The sequence below is a fragment of the Euprymna scolopes genome, chromosome 18 (genome assembly GCF_053919585.1).
Source record: "Euprymna scolopes isolate OS-2025 chromosome 18, ASM5391958v1, whole genome shotgun sequence".
NCBI classification, from domain to species: domain Eukaryota; kingdom Metazoa; phylum Mollusca; class Cephalopoda; order Sepiida; family Sepiolidae; genus Euprymna; species Euprymna scolopes.
This window is the reverse complement of record NC_136499.1, coordinates 129455625-129468141: the sequence shown is the minus strand read 5'-3', so window position 1 is coordinate 129468141 and position 12517 is coordinate 129455625. Positions and strand designations below refer to the sequence as shown.

General features: G+C 34.1%; 9 non-coding genes across 9 annotated transcripts; all 9 read right to left on the bottom strand.

The window, feature by feature from the left end:
- Positions 1–1162: 1162 nt before the first annotated feature.
- LOC145298360 (5S ribosomal RNA) lies at positions 1163–1281 on the bottom strand. Its single transcript, XR_013870641.1, has one exon. It is a non-coding gene; the product is annotated as a 5S ribosomal RNA (ribosomal RNA).
- Positions 1282–2494: 1213 nt separating this feature from the next.
- Positions 2495–2613, bottom strand: LOC145298348 (5S ribosomal RNA). The gene has a single exon (XR_013870629.1). It is a non-coding gene; the product is annotated as a 5S ribosomal RNA (ribosomal RNA).
- Positions 2614–3816: 1203 nt separating this feature from the next.
- On the bottom strand, positions 3817–3935 carry LOC145298336 (5S ribosomal RNA). Its single transcript, XR_013870618.1, has one exon. It is a non-coding gene; the product is annotated as a 5S ribosomal RNA (ribosomal RNA).
- A 1222-nt stretch (positions 3936–5157) lies between these two features.
- Positions 5158–5276, bottom strand: LOC145298325 (5S ribosomal RNA). The gene has a single exon (XR_013870607.1). It is a non-coding gene; the product is annotated as a 5S ribosomal RNA (ribosomal RNA).
- Positions 5277–6488: 1212 nt separating this feature from the next.
- LOC145298314 (5S ribosomal RNA) lies at positions 6489–6607 on the bottom strand. The gene has a single exon (XR_013870596.1). It is a non-coding gene; the product is annotated as a 5S ribosomal RNA (ribosomal RNA).
- Positions 6608–7824: 1217 nt separating this feature from the next.
- Positions 7825–7943, bottom strand: LOC145298302 (5S ribosomal RNA). The gene has a single exon (XR_013870584.1). It is a non-coding gene; the product is annotated as a 5S ribosomal RNA (ribosomal RNA).
- Positions 7944–9151: 1208 nt separating this feature from the next.
- Positions 9152–9270, bottom strand: LOC145298291 (5S ribosomal RNA). Its single transcript, XR_013870571.1, has one exon. It is a non-coding gene; the product is annotated as a 5S ribosomal RNA (ribosomal RNA).
- Positions 9271–10492: 1222 nt separating this feature from the next.
- Positions 10493–10611, bottom strand: LOC145298280 (5S ribosomal RNA). Its single transcript, XR_013870559.1, has one exon. It is a non-coding gene; the product is annotated as a 5S ribosomal RNA (ribosomal RNA).
- A 1221-nt stretch (positions 10612–11832) lies between these two features.
- On the bottom strand, positions 11833–11951 carry LOC145298268 (5S ribosomal RNA). The gene has a single exon (XR_013870547.1). It is a non-coding gene; the product is annotated as a 5S ribosomal RNA (ribosomal RNA).
- Positions 11952–12517: the final 566 nt, after the last annotated feature.

The following is a 12517-nucleotide window of genomic DNA, read 5'->3' as shown; positions in this document are numbered from 1 at the left end:
ACTTTACAACACTTTTCGCTAATTAAACTTTACTTTTACAATTCCATTAATTTCACTTTTAAAAAACACATTATTATCTTTCACCACACAATAATATCTCCTCTCTCTCAAATACAAATACAAACCGTGTCACACGAACACGCGTCCCCCCGCACAAAAACATCTTCTTTCAACTTATAATACACTGCTTTTCTCAATTTATTTACAAAATACATCTTTAAAATAAAACTTTACAAAACAAAATATCACAATTTACAAAAGCTTTTACAATACCAACGTAATCACTAAATAATAATCATATATAATATTAATTCATACTTTCTTTCGCCATTAGTAGCCGAAAAACTTCGCATGAGGACAAACTAAGTAAGAAAAAACAAAACACGCGAGCGTTTAGAATTTACACTCACTCATCACTTTCACATGATCAATTTAAAAGCTAAATCGAAAATCCACTTGCGCACCAGCTAGCGTTTTAAAGGACATATAACCAAATATTAATCACTTAAAAACGACTAGCCAGCACGATAAGTGCCGGGAATCCACTAATGAATAGTGCAGCCTGCTATTTAAGGGGCAGTAAGTCTGGCAGAACTTAATGAAAAGTGCAGAAAAAAAAAGATAAAAAGTCTTATTAAAAAAGTGTGTGTGAATAAATAAGTAAATTGCGTGAGGTAGGAAATGTAAGGTTCTAGTCTAATGTTAGGTGGTCGCTTACGGCTACATCACGTTGCAAACACCGGCCCTCGCCCGATCACCGCAGTTAAGCAACGTCCAGCTTGGTTAGTACTTAGATGGTTGACCGCTTCGCTTCGGAATATCAAGTGCTAAGGATGTATTTTCTTTTCCTCATCCAAAACAACTACACGGATGACTTGTAAAACGTTCCTATTATCTTTTAAAATTCATTGAAAGAAAATATAGTTTTCAGCATTGTGTGATTACTCTCATAATTGCTATATTTAAGCGATTTGAATTTTATTCCAAATACACAGGCTTCAAGTAGAAGCGTTAAAAGTAAGTCTCCGGCTGTGGATGCGGGGAGCGAACGCTGACATTTGTTAGAATTAAAGAAAAAGTTGAACTAATTAGATTTTCCAATGAAAAACAATAACATTTTTTGAATTTATCAAAAAAAAAAAAAAAAAAAGCAAAAGAGAAATGCTTACAGCACCTGGTATTCCCAAGCGGTCACCCATCTAAGTACTGACCAGGCTCTACGTTGCTTAACTTCGGTGATCGGACGAGAACCGGTGTTTTCAACGTGATATGGCCGTAAACAAAAATTAAACATTATCTTAACTATACAAACAAAACTTTACTTCCTCCTTTACTCTATTTACTTTACAACACTTTTCGCTAATTAAACTTTACTTTTACAATTCCATTAATTTCACTTTTAAAAAACACATTATTATCTTTCACCACACAATAATATCTCCTCTCTCTCAAATACAAATACAAACCGTGTCACACGAACACGCGTCCCCCCGCACAAAAACATCTTCTTTCAACTTATAATACACTGCTTTTCTCAATTTATTTACAAAATACATCTTTAAAATAAAACTTTACAAAACAAAATATCACAATTTACAAAAGCTTTTACAATACCAACGTAATCACTAAATAATAATCATATATAATATTAATTCATACTTTCTTTCGCCATTAGTAGCCGAAAAACTTCGCATGAGGACAAACTAAGTAAGAAAAAACAAAACACGCGAGCGTTTAGAATTTACACTCACTCATCACTTTCACATGATCAATTTAAAAGCTAAATCGAAAATCCACTTGCGCACCAGCTAGCGTTTTAAAGGACATATAACCAAATATTAATCACTTAAAAACGACTAGCCAGCACGATAAGTGCCGGGAATCCACTAATGAATAGTGCAGCCTGCTATTTAAGGGGCAGTAAGTCTGGCAGAACTTAATGAAAAGTGCAGAAAAAAAAAGATAAAAAGTCTTATTAAAAAAGTGTGTGTGAATAAATAAGTAAATTGCGTGAGGTAGGAAATGTAAGGTTCTAGTCTAATGTTAGGTGGTCGCTTACGGCTACATCACGTTGCAAACACCGGCCCTCGCCCGATCACCGCAGTTAAGCAACGTCCAGCTTGGTTAGTACTTAGATGGTTGACCGCTTCGGAATATCAAGTGCTAAGGATGTATTTTCTTTTCCTCATCCAAAACAACTACACGGATGACTTGTAAAACGTTCCTATTATCTTTTAAAATTCATTGAAAGAAAATATAGTTTTCAGCATTGTGTGATTACTCTCATAATTGCTATATTTAAGCGATTTGAATTTTATTCCAAATACACAGGCTTCAAGTAGAAGCGTTAAAAGTAAGTCTCCGGCTGTGGATGCGGGGAGCGAACGCTGACATTTGTTAGAATTAAAGAAAAAGTTGAACTATATAGATTTTCCAATGAAAAACAATAACATTTTTTGAATTTATCAACAAAAAAAAAAAAAAAAAAGAGAAATGCTTACAGCACCTGGTATTCCCAAGCGGTCACCCATCTAAGTACTGACCAGGCTCTACGTTGCTTAACTTCGGTGATCGGACGAGAACCGGTGTTTTCAACGTGATATGGCCGTAAACAAAAATTAAACATTATCTTAACTATACAAACAAAACTTTACTTCCTCCTTTACTCTATTTACTTTACAACACTTTTCGCTAATTAAACTTTACTTTTACAATTCCATTAATTTCACTTTTAAAAAACACATTATTATCTTTCACCACACAATAATATCTCCTCTCTCTCAAATACAAATACAAACCGTGTCACACGAACACGCGTCCCCCCGCACAAAAACATCTTCTTTCAACTTATAATACACTGCTTTTCTCAATTTATTTACAAAATACATCTTTAAAATAAAACTTTACAAAACAAAATATCACAATTTACAAAAGCTTTTACAATACCAACGTAATCACTAAATAATAATCATATATAATATTAATTCATACTTTCTTTCGCCATTAGTAGCCGAAAAACTTCGCATGAGGACAAACTAAGTAAGAAAAAACAAAACACGCGAGCGTTTAGAATTTACACTCACTCATCACTTTCACATGATCAATTTAAAAGCTAAATCGAAAATCCACTTGCGCACCAGCTAGCGTTTTAAAGGACATATAACCAAATATTAATCACTTAAAAACGACTAGCCAGCACGATAAGTGCCGGGAATCCACTAATAGCCTGCTATTTAAGGGGCAGTAAGTCTGGCAGAACTTAATGAAAAGTGCAGAAAAAAAAAGAAAAAAAGTCTTATTAAAAAAGTGTGTGTGAATAAATAAGTAAATTGCGTGAGGTAGGAAATGTAAGGTTCTAGTCTAATGTTAGGTGGTCGCTTACGGCTACATCACGTTGCAAACACCGGCCCTCGCCCGATCACCGCAGTTAAGCAACGTCCAGCTTGGTTAGTACTTAGATGGTTGACCGCTTCGGAATATCAAGTGCTAAGGATGTATTTTCTTTTCCTCATCCAAAACAACTACACGGATGACTTGTAAAACGTTCCTATTATCTTTTAAAATTCATTGAAAGAAAATATAGTTTTCAGCATTGTGTGATTACTCTCATAATTGCTATATTTAAGCGATTTGAATTTTATTCCAAATACACAGGCTTCAAGTAGAAGCGTTAAAAGTAAGTCTCCGGCTGTGGATGCGGGGAGCGAACGCTGACATTTGTTAGAATTAAAGAAAAAGTTGAACTAATTAGATTTTCCAATGAAAAACAATAACATTTTTTGAATTTATCAACAAAAAAAAAAAAAAAAAGAGAAATGCTTACAGCACCTGGTATTCCCAAGCGGTCACCCATCTAAGTACTGACCAGGCTCTACGTTGCTTAACTTCGGTGATCGGACGAGAACCGGTGTTTTCAACGTGATATGGCCGTAAACAAAAATTAAACATTATCTTAACTATACAAACAAAACTTTACTTCCTCCTTTACTCTATTTACTTTACAACACTTTTCGCTAATTAAACTTTACTTTTACAATTCCATTAATTTCACTTTTAAAAAACACATTATTATCTTTCACCACACAATAATATCTCCTCTCTCTCAAATACAAATACAAACCGTGTCACACGAACACGCGTCCCCCCGCACAAAAACATCTTCTTTCAACTTATAATACACTGCTTTTCTCAATTTATTTACAAAATAAATCTTTAAAATAAAACTTTACAAAACAAAATATCACAATTTACAAAAGCTTTTACAATACCAACGTAATCACTAAATAATAATCATATATAATATTAATTCATACTTTCTTTCGCCATTAGTAGCCGAAAAACTTCGCATGAGGACAAACTAAGTAAGAAAAAACAAAACACGCGAGCGTTTAGAATTTACACTCACTCATCACTTTCACATGATCAATTTAAAAGCTAAATCGAAAATCCACTTGCGCACCAGCTAGCGTTTTAAAGGACATATAACCAAATATTAATCACTTAAAAACGACTAGCCAGCACGATAAGTGCCGGGAATCCACTAATGAATAGTGCAGCCTGCTATTTAAGGGGCAGTAAGTCTGGCAGAACTTAATGAAAAGTGCAGAAAAAAAAAAGAAAAAAAGTCTTATTAAAAAAGTGTGTGTGAATAAATAAGTAAATTGCGTGAGGTAGGAAATGTAAGGTTCTAGTCTAATGTTAGGTGGTCGCTTACGGCTACATCACGTTGCAAACACCGGCCCTCGCCCGATCACCGCAGTTAAGCAACGTCCAGCTTGGTTAGTACTTAGATGGTTGACCGCTTCGGAATATCAAGTGCTAAGGATGTATTTTCTTTTCCTCATCCAAAACAACTACACGGATGACTTGTAAAACGTTCCTATTATCTTTTAAAATTCATTGAAAGAAAATATAGTTTTCAGCATTGTGTGATTACTCTCATAATTGCTATATTTAAGCGATTTGAATTTTATTCCAAATACACAGGCTTCAAGTAGAAGCGTTAAAAGTAAGTCTCCGGCTGTGGATGCGGGGAGCGAACGCTGACATTTGTTAGAATTAAAGAAAAAGTTGAACTATATAGATTTTCCAATGAAAAACAATAACATTTTTTGAATTTATCAACAAAAAAAAAAAAAAAAAGAAAAAAAAGAGAAATGCTTACAGCACCTGGTATTCCCAAGCGGTCACCCATCTAAGTACTGACCAGGCTCTACGTTGCTTAACTTCGGTGATCGGACGAGAACCGGTGTTTTCAACGTGATATGGCCGTAAACAAAAATTAAACATTATCTTAACTATACAAACAAAACTTTACTTCCTCCTTTACTCTATTTACTTTACAACACTTTTCGCTAATTAAACTTTACTTTTACAATTCCATTAATTTCACTTTTAAAAAACACATTATTATCTTTCACCACACAATAATATCTCCTCTCTCTCAAATACAAATACAAACCGTGTCACACGAACACGCGTCCCCCCGCACAAAAACATCTTCTTTCAACTTATAATACACTGCTTTTCTCAATTTATTTACAAAATACATCTTTAAAATAAAACTTTACAAAACAAAATATCACAATTTACAAAAGCTTTTACAATACCAACGTAATCACTAAATAATAATCATATATAATATTAATTCATACTTTCTTTCGCCATTAGTAGCCGAAAAACTTCGCATGAGGACAAACTAAGTAAGAAAAAACAAAACACGCGAGCGTTTAGAATTTACACTCACTCATCACTTTCACATGATCAATTTAAAAGCTAAATCGAAAATCCACTTGCGCACCAGCTAGCGTTTTAAAGGACATATAACCAAATATTAATCACTTAAAAACGACTAGCCAGCACGATAAGTGCCGGGAATCCACTAATGAATAGTGCAGCCTGCTATTTAAGGGGCAGTAAGTCTGGCAGAACTTAATGAAAAGTGCAGAAAAAAAAAGATAAAAAGTCTTATTAAAAAAGTGTGTGTGAATAAATAAGTAAATTGCGTGAGGTAGGAAATGTAAGGTTCTAGTCTAATGTTAGGTGGTCGCTTACGGCTACATCACGTTGCAAACACCGGCCCTCGCCCGATCACCGCAGTTAAGCAACGTCCAGCTTGGTTAGTACTTAGATGGTTGACCGCTTCGGAATATCAAGTGCTAAGGATGTATTTTCTTTTCCTCATCCAAAACAACTACACGGATGACTTGTAAAACGTTCCTATTATCTTTTAAAATTCATTGAAAGAAAATATAGTTTTCAGCATTGTGTGATTACTCTCATAATTGCTATATTTAAGCGATTTGAATTTTATTCCAAATACACAGGCTTCAAGTAGAAGCGTTAAAAGTAAGTCTCCGGCTGTGGATGCGGGGAGCGAACGCTGACATTTGTTAGAATTAAAGAAAAAGTTGAACTAATTAGATTTTCCAATGAAAAACTATAACATTTTTTGAATTTATCAACAAAAAAAAAAAAAAAAAGAGAAATGCTTACAGCACCTGGTATTCCCAAGCGGTCACCCATCTAAGTACTGACCAGGCTCTACGTTGCTTAACTTCGGTGATCGGACGAGAACCGGTGTTTTCAACGTGATATGGCCGTAAACAAAAATTAAACATTATCTTAACTATACAAACAAAACTTTACTTCCTCCTTTACTCTATTTACTTTACAACACTTTTCGCTAATTAAACTTTACTTTTACAATTCCATTAATTTCACTTTTAAAAAACACATTATTATCTTTCACCACACAATAATATCTCCTCTCTCTCAAATACAAATACAAACCGTGTCACACGAACACGCGTCCCCCCGCACAAAAACATCTTCTTTCAACTTATAATACACTGCTTTTCTCAATTTATTTACAAAATACATCTTTAAAATAAAACTTTACAAAACAAAATATCACAATTTACAAAAGCTTTTACAATACCAACGTAATCACTAAATAATAATCATATATAATATTAATTCATACTTTCTTTCGCCATTAGTAGCCGAAAAACTTCGCATGAGGACAAACTAAGTAAGAAAAAACAAAACACGCGAGCGTTTAGAATTTACACTCACTCATCACTTTCACATGATCAATTTAAAAGCTAAATCGAAAATCCACTTGCGCACCAGCTAGCGTTTTAAAGGACATATAACCAAATATTAATCACTTAAAAACGACTAGCCAGCACGATAAGTGCCGGGAATCCACTAATGAATAGTGCAGCCTGCTATTTAAGGGGCAGTAAGTCTGGCAGAACTTAATGAAAAGTGCAGAAAAAAAAAGATAAAAAGTCTTATTAAAAAAGTGTGTGTGAATAAATAAGTAAATTGCGTGAGGTAGGAAATGTAAGGTTCTAGTCTAATGTTAGGTGGTCGCTTACGGCTACATCACGTTGCAAACACCGGCCCTCGCCCGATCACCGCAGTTAAGCAACGTCCAGCTTGGTTAGTACTTAGATGGTTGACCGCTTCGGAATATCAAGTGCTAAGGATGTATTTTCTTTTCCTCATCCAAAACAACTACACGGATGACTTGTAAAACGTTCCTATTATCTTTTAAAATTCATTGAAAGAAAATATAGTTTTCAGCATTGTGTGATTACTCTCATAATTGCTATATTTAAGCGATTTGAATTTTATTCCAAATACACAGGCTTCAAGTAGAAGCGTTAAAAGTAAGTCTCCGGCTGTGGATGCGGGGAGCGAACGCTGACATTTGTTAGAATTAAAGAAAAAGTTGAACTAATTAGATTTTCCAATGAAAAACAATAACATTTTTTGAATTTATCAACAAAAAAAAAAAAAAAAAAAAAAGAGAAATGCTTACAGCACCTGGTATTCCCAAGCGGTCACCCATCTAAGTACTGACCAGGCTCTACGTTGCTTAACTTCGGTGATCGGACGAGAACCGGTGTTTTCAACGTGATATGGCCGTAAACAAAAATTAAACATTATCTTAACTATACAAACAAAACTTTACTTCCTCCTTTACTCTATTTACTTTACAACACTTTTCGCTAATTAAACTTTACTTTTACAATTCCATTAATTTCACTTTAAAAAAACACATTATTATCTTTCACCACACAATAATATCTCCTCTCTCTCAAATACAAATACAAACCGTGTCACACGAACACGCGTCCCCCCGCACAAAAACATCTTCTTTCAACTTATAATACACTGCTTTTCTCAATTTATTTACAAAATACATCTTTAAAATAAAACTTTACAAAACAAAATATCACAATTTACAAAAGCTTTTACAATACCAACGTAATCACTAAATAATAATCATATATAATATTAATTCATACTTTCTTTCGCCATTAGTAGCCGAAAAACTTCGCATGAGGACAAACTAAGAAAAAACAAAACACGCGAGCGTTTAGAATTTACACTCACTCATCACTTTCACATGATCAATTTAAAAGCTAAATCGAAAATCCACTTGCGCACCAGCTAGCGTTTTAAAGGACATATAACCAAATATTAATCACTTAAAAACGACTAGCCAGCACGATAAGTGCCGGGAATCCACTAATGAATAGTGCAGCCTGCTATTTAAGGGGCAGTAAGTCTGGCAGAACTTAATGAAAAGTGCAGAAAAAAAAAGAAAAAAAGTCTTATTAAAAAAGTGTGTGTGAATAAATAAGTAAATTGCGTGAGGTAGGAAATGTAAGGTTCTAGTCTAATGTTAGGTGGTCGCTTACGGCTACATCACGTTGCAAACACCGGCCCTCGCCCGATCACCGCAGTTAAGCAACGTCCAGCTTGGTTAGTACTTAGATGGTTGACCGCTTCGGAATATCAAGTGCTAAGGATGTATTTTCTTTTCCTCATCCAAAACAACTACACGGATGACTTGTAAAACGTTCCTATTATCTTTTAAAATTCATTGAAAGAAAATATAGTTTTCAGCATTGTGTGATTACTCTCATAATTGCTATATTTAAGCGATTTGAATTTTATTCCAAATACACAGGCTTCAAGTAGAAGCGTTAAAAGTAAGTCTCCGGCTGTGGATGCGGGGAGCGAACGCTGACATTTGTTAGAATTAAAGAAAAAGTTGAACTAATTAGATTTTCCAATGAAAAACAATAACATTTTTTGAATTTATCAACAAAAAAAAAAAAAAAAAGAGAAATGCTTACAGCACCTGGTATTCCCAAGCGGTCACCCATCTAAGTACTGACCAGGCTCTACGTTGCTTAACTTCGGTGATCGGACGAGAACCGGTGTTTTCAACGTGATATGGCCGTAAACAAAAATTAAACATTATCTTAACTATACAAACAAAACTTTACTTCCTCCTTTACTCTATTTACTTTACAACACTTTTCGCTAATTAAACTTTACTTTTACAATTCCATTAATTTCACTTTTAAAAAACACATTATTATCTTTCACCACACAATAATATCTCCTCTCTCTCAAATACAAATACAAACCGTGTCACACGAACACGCGTCCCCCCGCACAAAAACATCTTCTTTCAACTTATAATACACTGCTTTTCTCAATTTATTTACAAAATAAATCTTTAAAATAAAACTTTACAAAACAAAATATCACAATTTACAAAAGCTTTTACAATACCAACGTAATCACTAAATAATAATCATATATAATATTAATTCATACTTTCTTTCGCCATTAGTAGCCGAAAAACTTCGCATGAGGACAAACTAAGTAAGAAAAAACAAAACACGCGAGCGTTTAGAATTTACACTCACTCATCACTTTCACATGATCAATTTAAAAGCTAAATCGAAAATCCACTTGCGCACCAGCTAGCGTTTTAAAGGACATATAACCAAATATTAATCACTTAAAAACGACTAGCCAGCACGATAAGTGCCGGGAATCCACTAATGAATAGTGCAGCCTGCTATTTAAGGGGCAGTAAGTCTGGCAGAACTTAATGAAAAGTGCAGAAAAAAAAAAGAAAAAAAGTCTTATTAAAAAAGTGTGTGTGAATAAATAAGTAAATTGCGTGAGGTAGGAAATGTAAGGTTCTAGTCTAATGTTAGGTGGTCGCTTACGGCTACATCACGTTGCAAACACCGGCCCTCGCCCGATCACCGCAGTTAAGCAACGTCCAGCTTGGTTAGTACTTAGATGGTTGACCGCTTCGGAATATCAAGTGCTAAGGATGTATTTTCTTTTCCTCATCCAAAACAACTACACGGATGACTTGTAAAACGTTCCTATTATCTTTTAAAATTCATTGAAAGAAAATATAGTTTTCAGCATTGTGTGATTACTCTCATAATTGCTATATTTAAGCGATTTGAATTTTATTCCAAATACACAGGCTTCAAGTAGAAGCGTTAAAAGTAAGTCTCCGGCTGTGGATGCGGGGAGCGAACGCTGACATTTGTTAGAATTAAAGAAAAAGTTGAACTATATAGATTTTCCAATGAAAAACAATAACATTTTTTGAATTTATCAACAAAAAAAAAAAAAAAAAGAAAAAAAAGAGAAATGCTTACAGCACCTGGTATTCCCAAGCGGTCACCCATCTAAGTACTGACCAGGCTCTACGTTGCTTAACTTCGGTGATCGGACGAGAACCGGTGTTTTCAACGTGATATGGCCGTAAACAAAAATTAAACATTATCTTAACTATACAAACAAAACTTTACTTCCTCCTTTACTCTATTTACTTTACAACACTTTTCGCTAATTAAACTTTACTTTTACAATTCCATTAATTTCACTTTAAAAAAACACATTATTATCTTTCACCACACAATAATATCTCCTCTCTCTCAAATACAAATACAAACCGTGTCACACGAACACGCGTCCCCCCGCACAAAAACATCTTCTTTCAACTTATAATACACTGCTTTTCTCAATTTATTTACAAAATACATCTTTAAAATAAAACTTTACAAAACAAAATATCACAATTTACAAAAGCTTTTACAATACCAACGTAATCACTAAATAATAATCATATATAATATTAATTCATACTTTCTTTCGCCATTAGTAGCCGAAAAACTTCGCATGAGGACAAACTAAGTAAGAAAAAACAAAACACGCGAGCGTTTAGAATTTACACTCACTCATCACTTTCACATGATCAATTTAAAAGCTAAATCGAAAATCCACTTGCGCACCAGCTAGCGTTTTAAAGGACATATAACCAAATATTAATCACTTAAAAACGACTAGCCAGCACGATAAGTGCCGGGAATCCACTAATGAATAGTGCAGCCTGCTATTTAAGGGGCAGTAAGTCTGGCAGAACTTAATGAAAAGTGCAGAAAAAAAAAGATAAAAAGTCTTATTAAAAAAGTGTGTGTGAATAAATAAGTAAATTGCGTGAGGTAGGAAATGTAAGGTTCTAGTCTAATGTTAGGTGGTCGCTTACGGCTACATCACGTTGCAAACACCGGCCCTCGCCCGATCACCGCAGTTAAGCAACGTCCAGCTTGGTTAGTACTTAGATGGTTGACCGCTTCGGAATATCAAGTGCTAAGGATGTATTTTCTTTTCCTCATCCAAAACAACTACACGGATGACTTGTAAAACGTTCCTATTATCTTTTAAAATTCATTGAAAGAAAATATAGTTTTCAGCATTGTGTGATTACTCTCATAATTGCTATATTTAAGCGATTTGAATTTTATTCCAAATACACAGGCTTCAAGTAGAAGCGTTAAAAGTAAGTCTCCGGCTGTGGATGCGGGGAGCGAACGCTGACATTTGTTAGAATTAAAGAAAAAGTTGAACTAATTAGATTTTCCAATGAAAAACAATAACATTTTTTGAATTTATCAACAAAAAAAAAAAAAAAAAAAAAAAAAAGAGAAATGCTTACAGCACCTGGTATTCCCAAGCGGTCACCCATCTAAGTACTGACCAGGCTCTACGTTGCTTAACTTCGGTGATCGGACGAGAACCGGTGTTTTCAACGTGATATGGCCGTAAACAAAAATTAAACATTATCTTAACTATACAAACAAAACTTTACTTCCTCCTTTACTCTATTTACTTTACAACACTTTTCGCTAATTAAACTTTACTTTTACAATTCCATTAATTTCACTTTTAAAAAACACATTATTATCTTTCACCACACAATAATATCTCCTCTCTCTCAAATACAAATACAAACCGTGTCACACGAACACGCGTCCCCCCGCACAAAAACATCTTCTTTCAACTTATAATACACTGCTTTTCTCAATTTATTTACAAAATACATCTTTAAAATAAAACTTTACAAAACAAAATATCACAATTTACAAAAGCTTTTACAATACCAACGTAATCACTAAATAATAATCATATATAATATTAATTCATACTTTCTTTCGCCATTAGTAGCCGAAAAACTTCGCATGAGGACAAACTAAGTAAGAAAAAACAAAACACGCGAGCGTTTAGAATTTACACTCACTCATCACTTTCACATGATCAATTTAAAAGCTAAATCGAAAATCCACTTGCGCACCAGCTAGCGTTTTAAAGGACATATAACCAAATATTAATCACT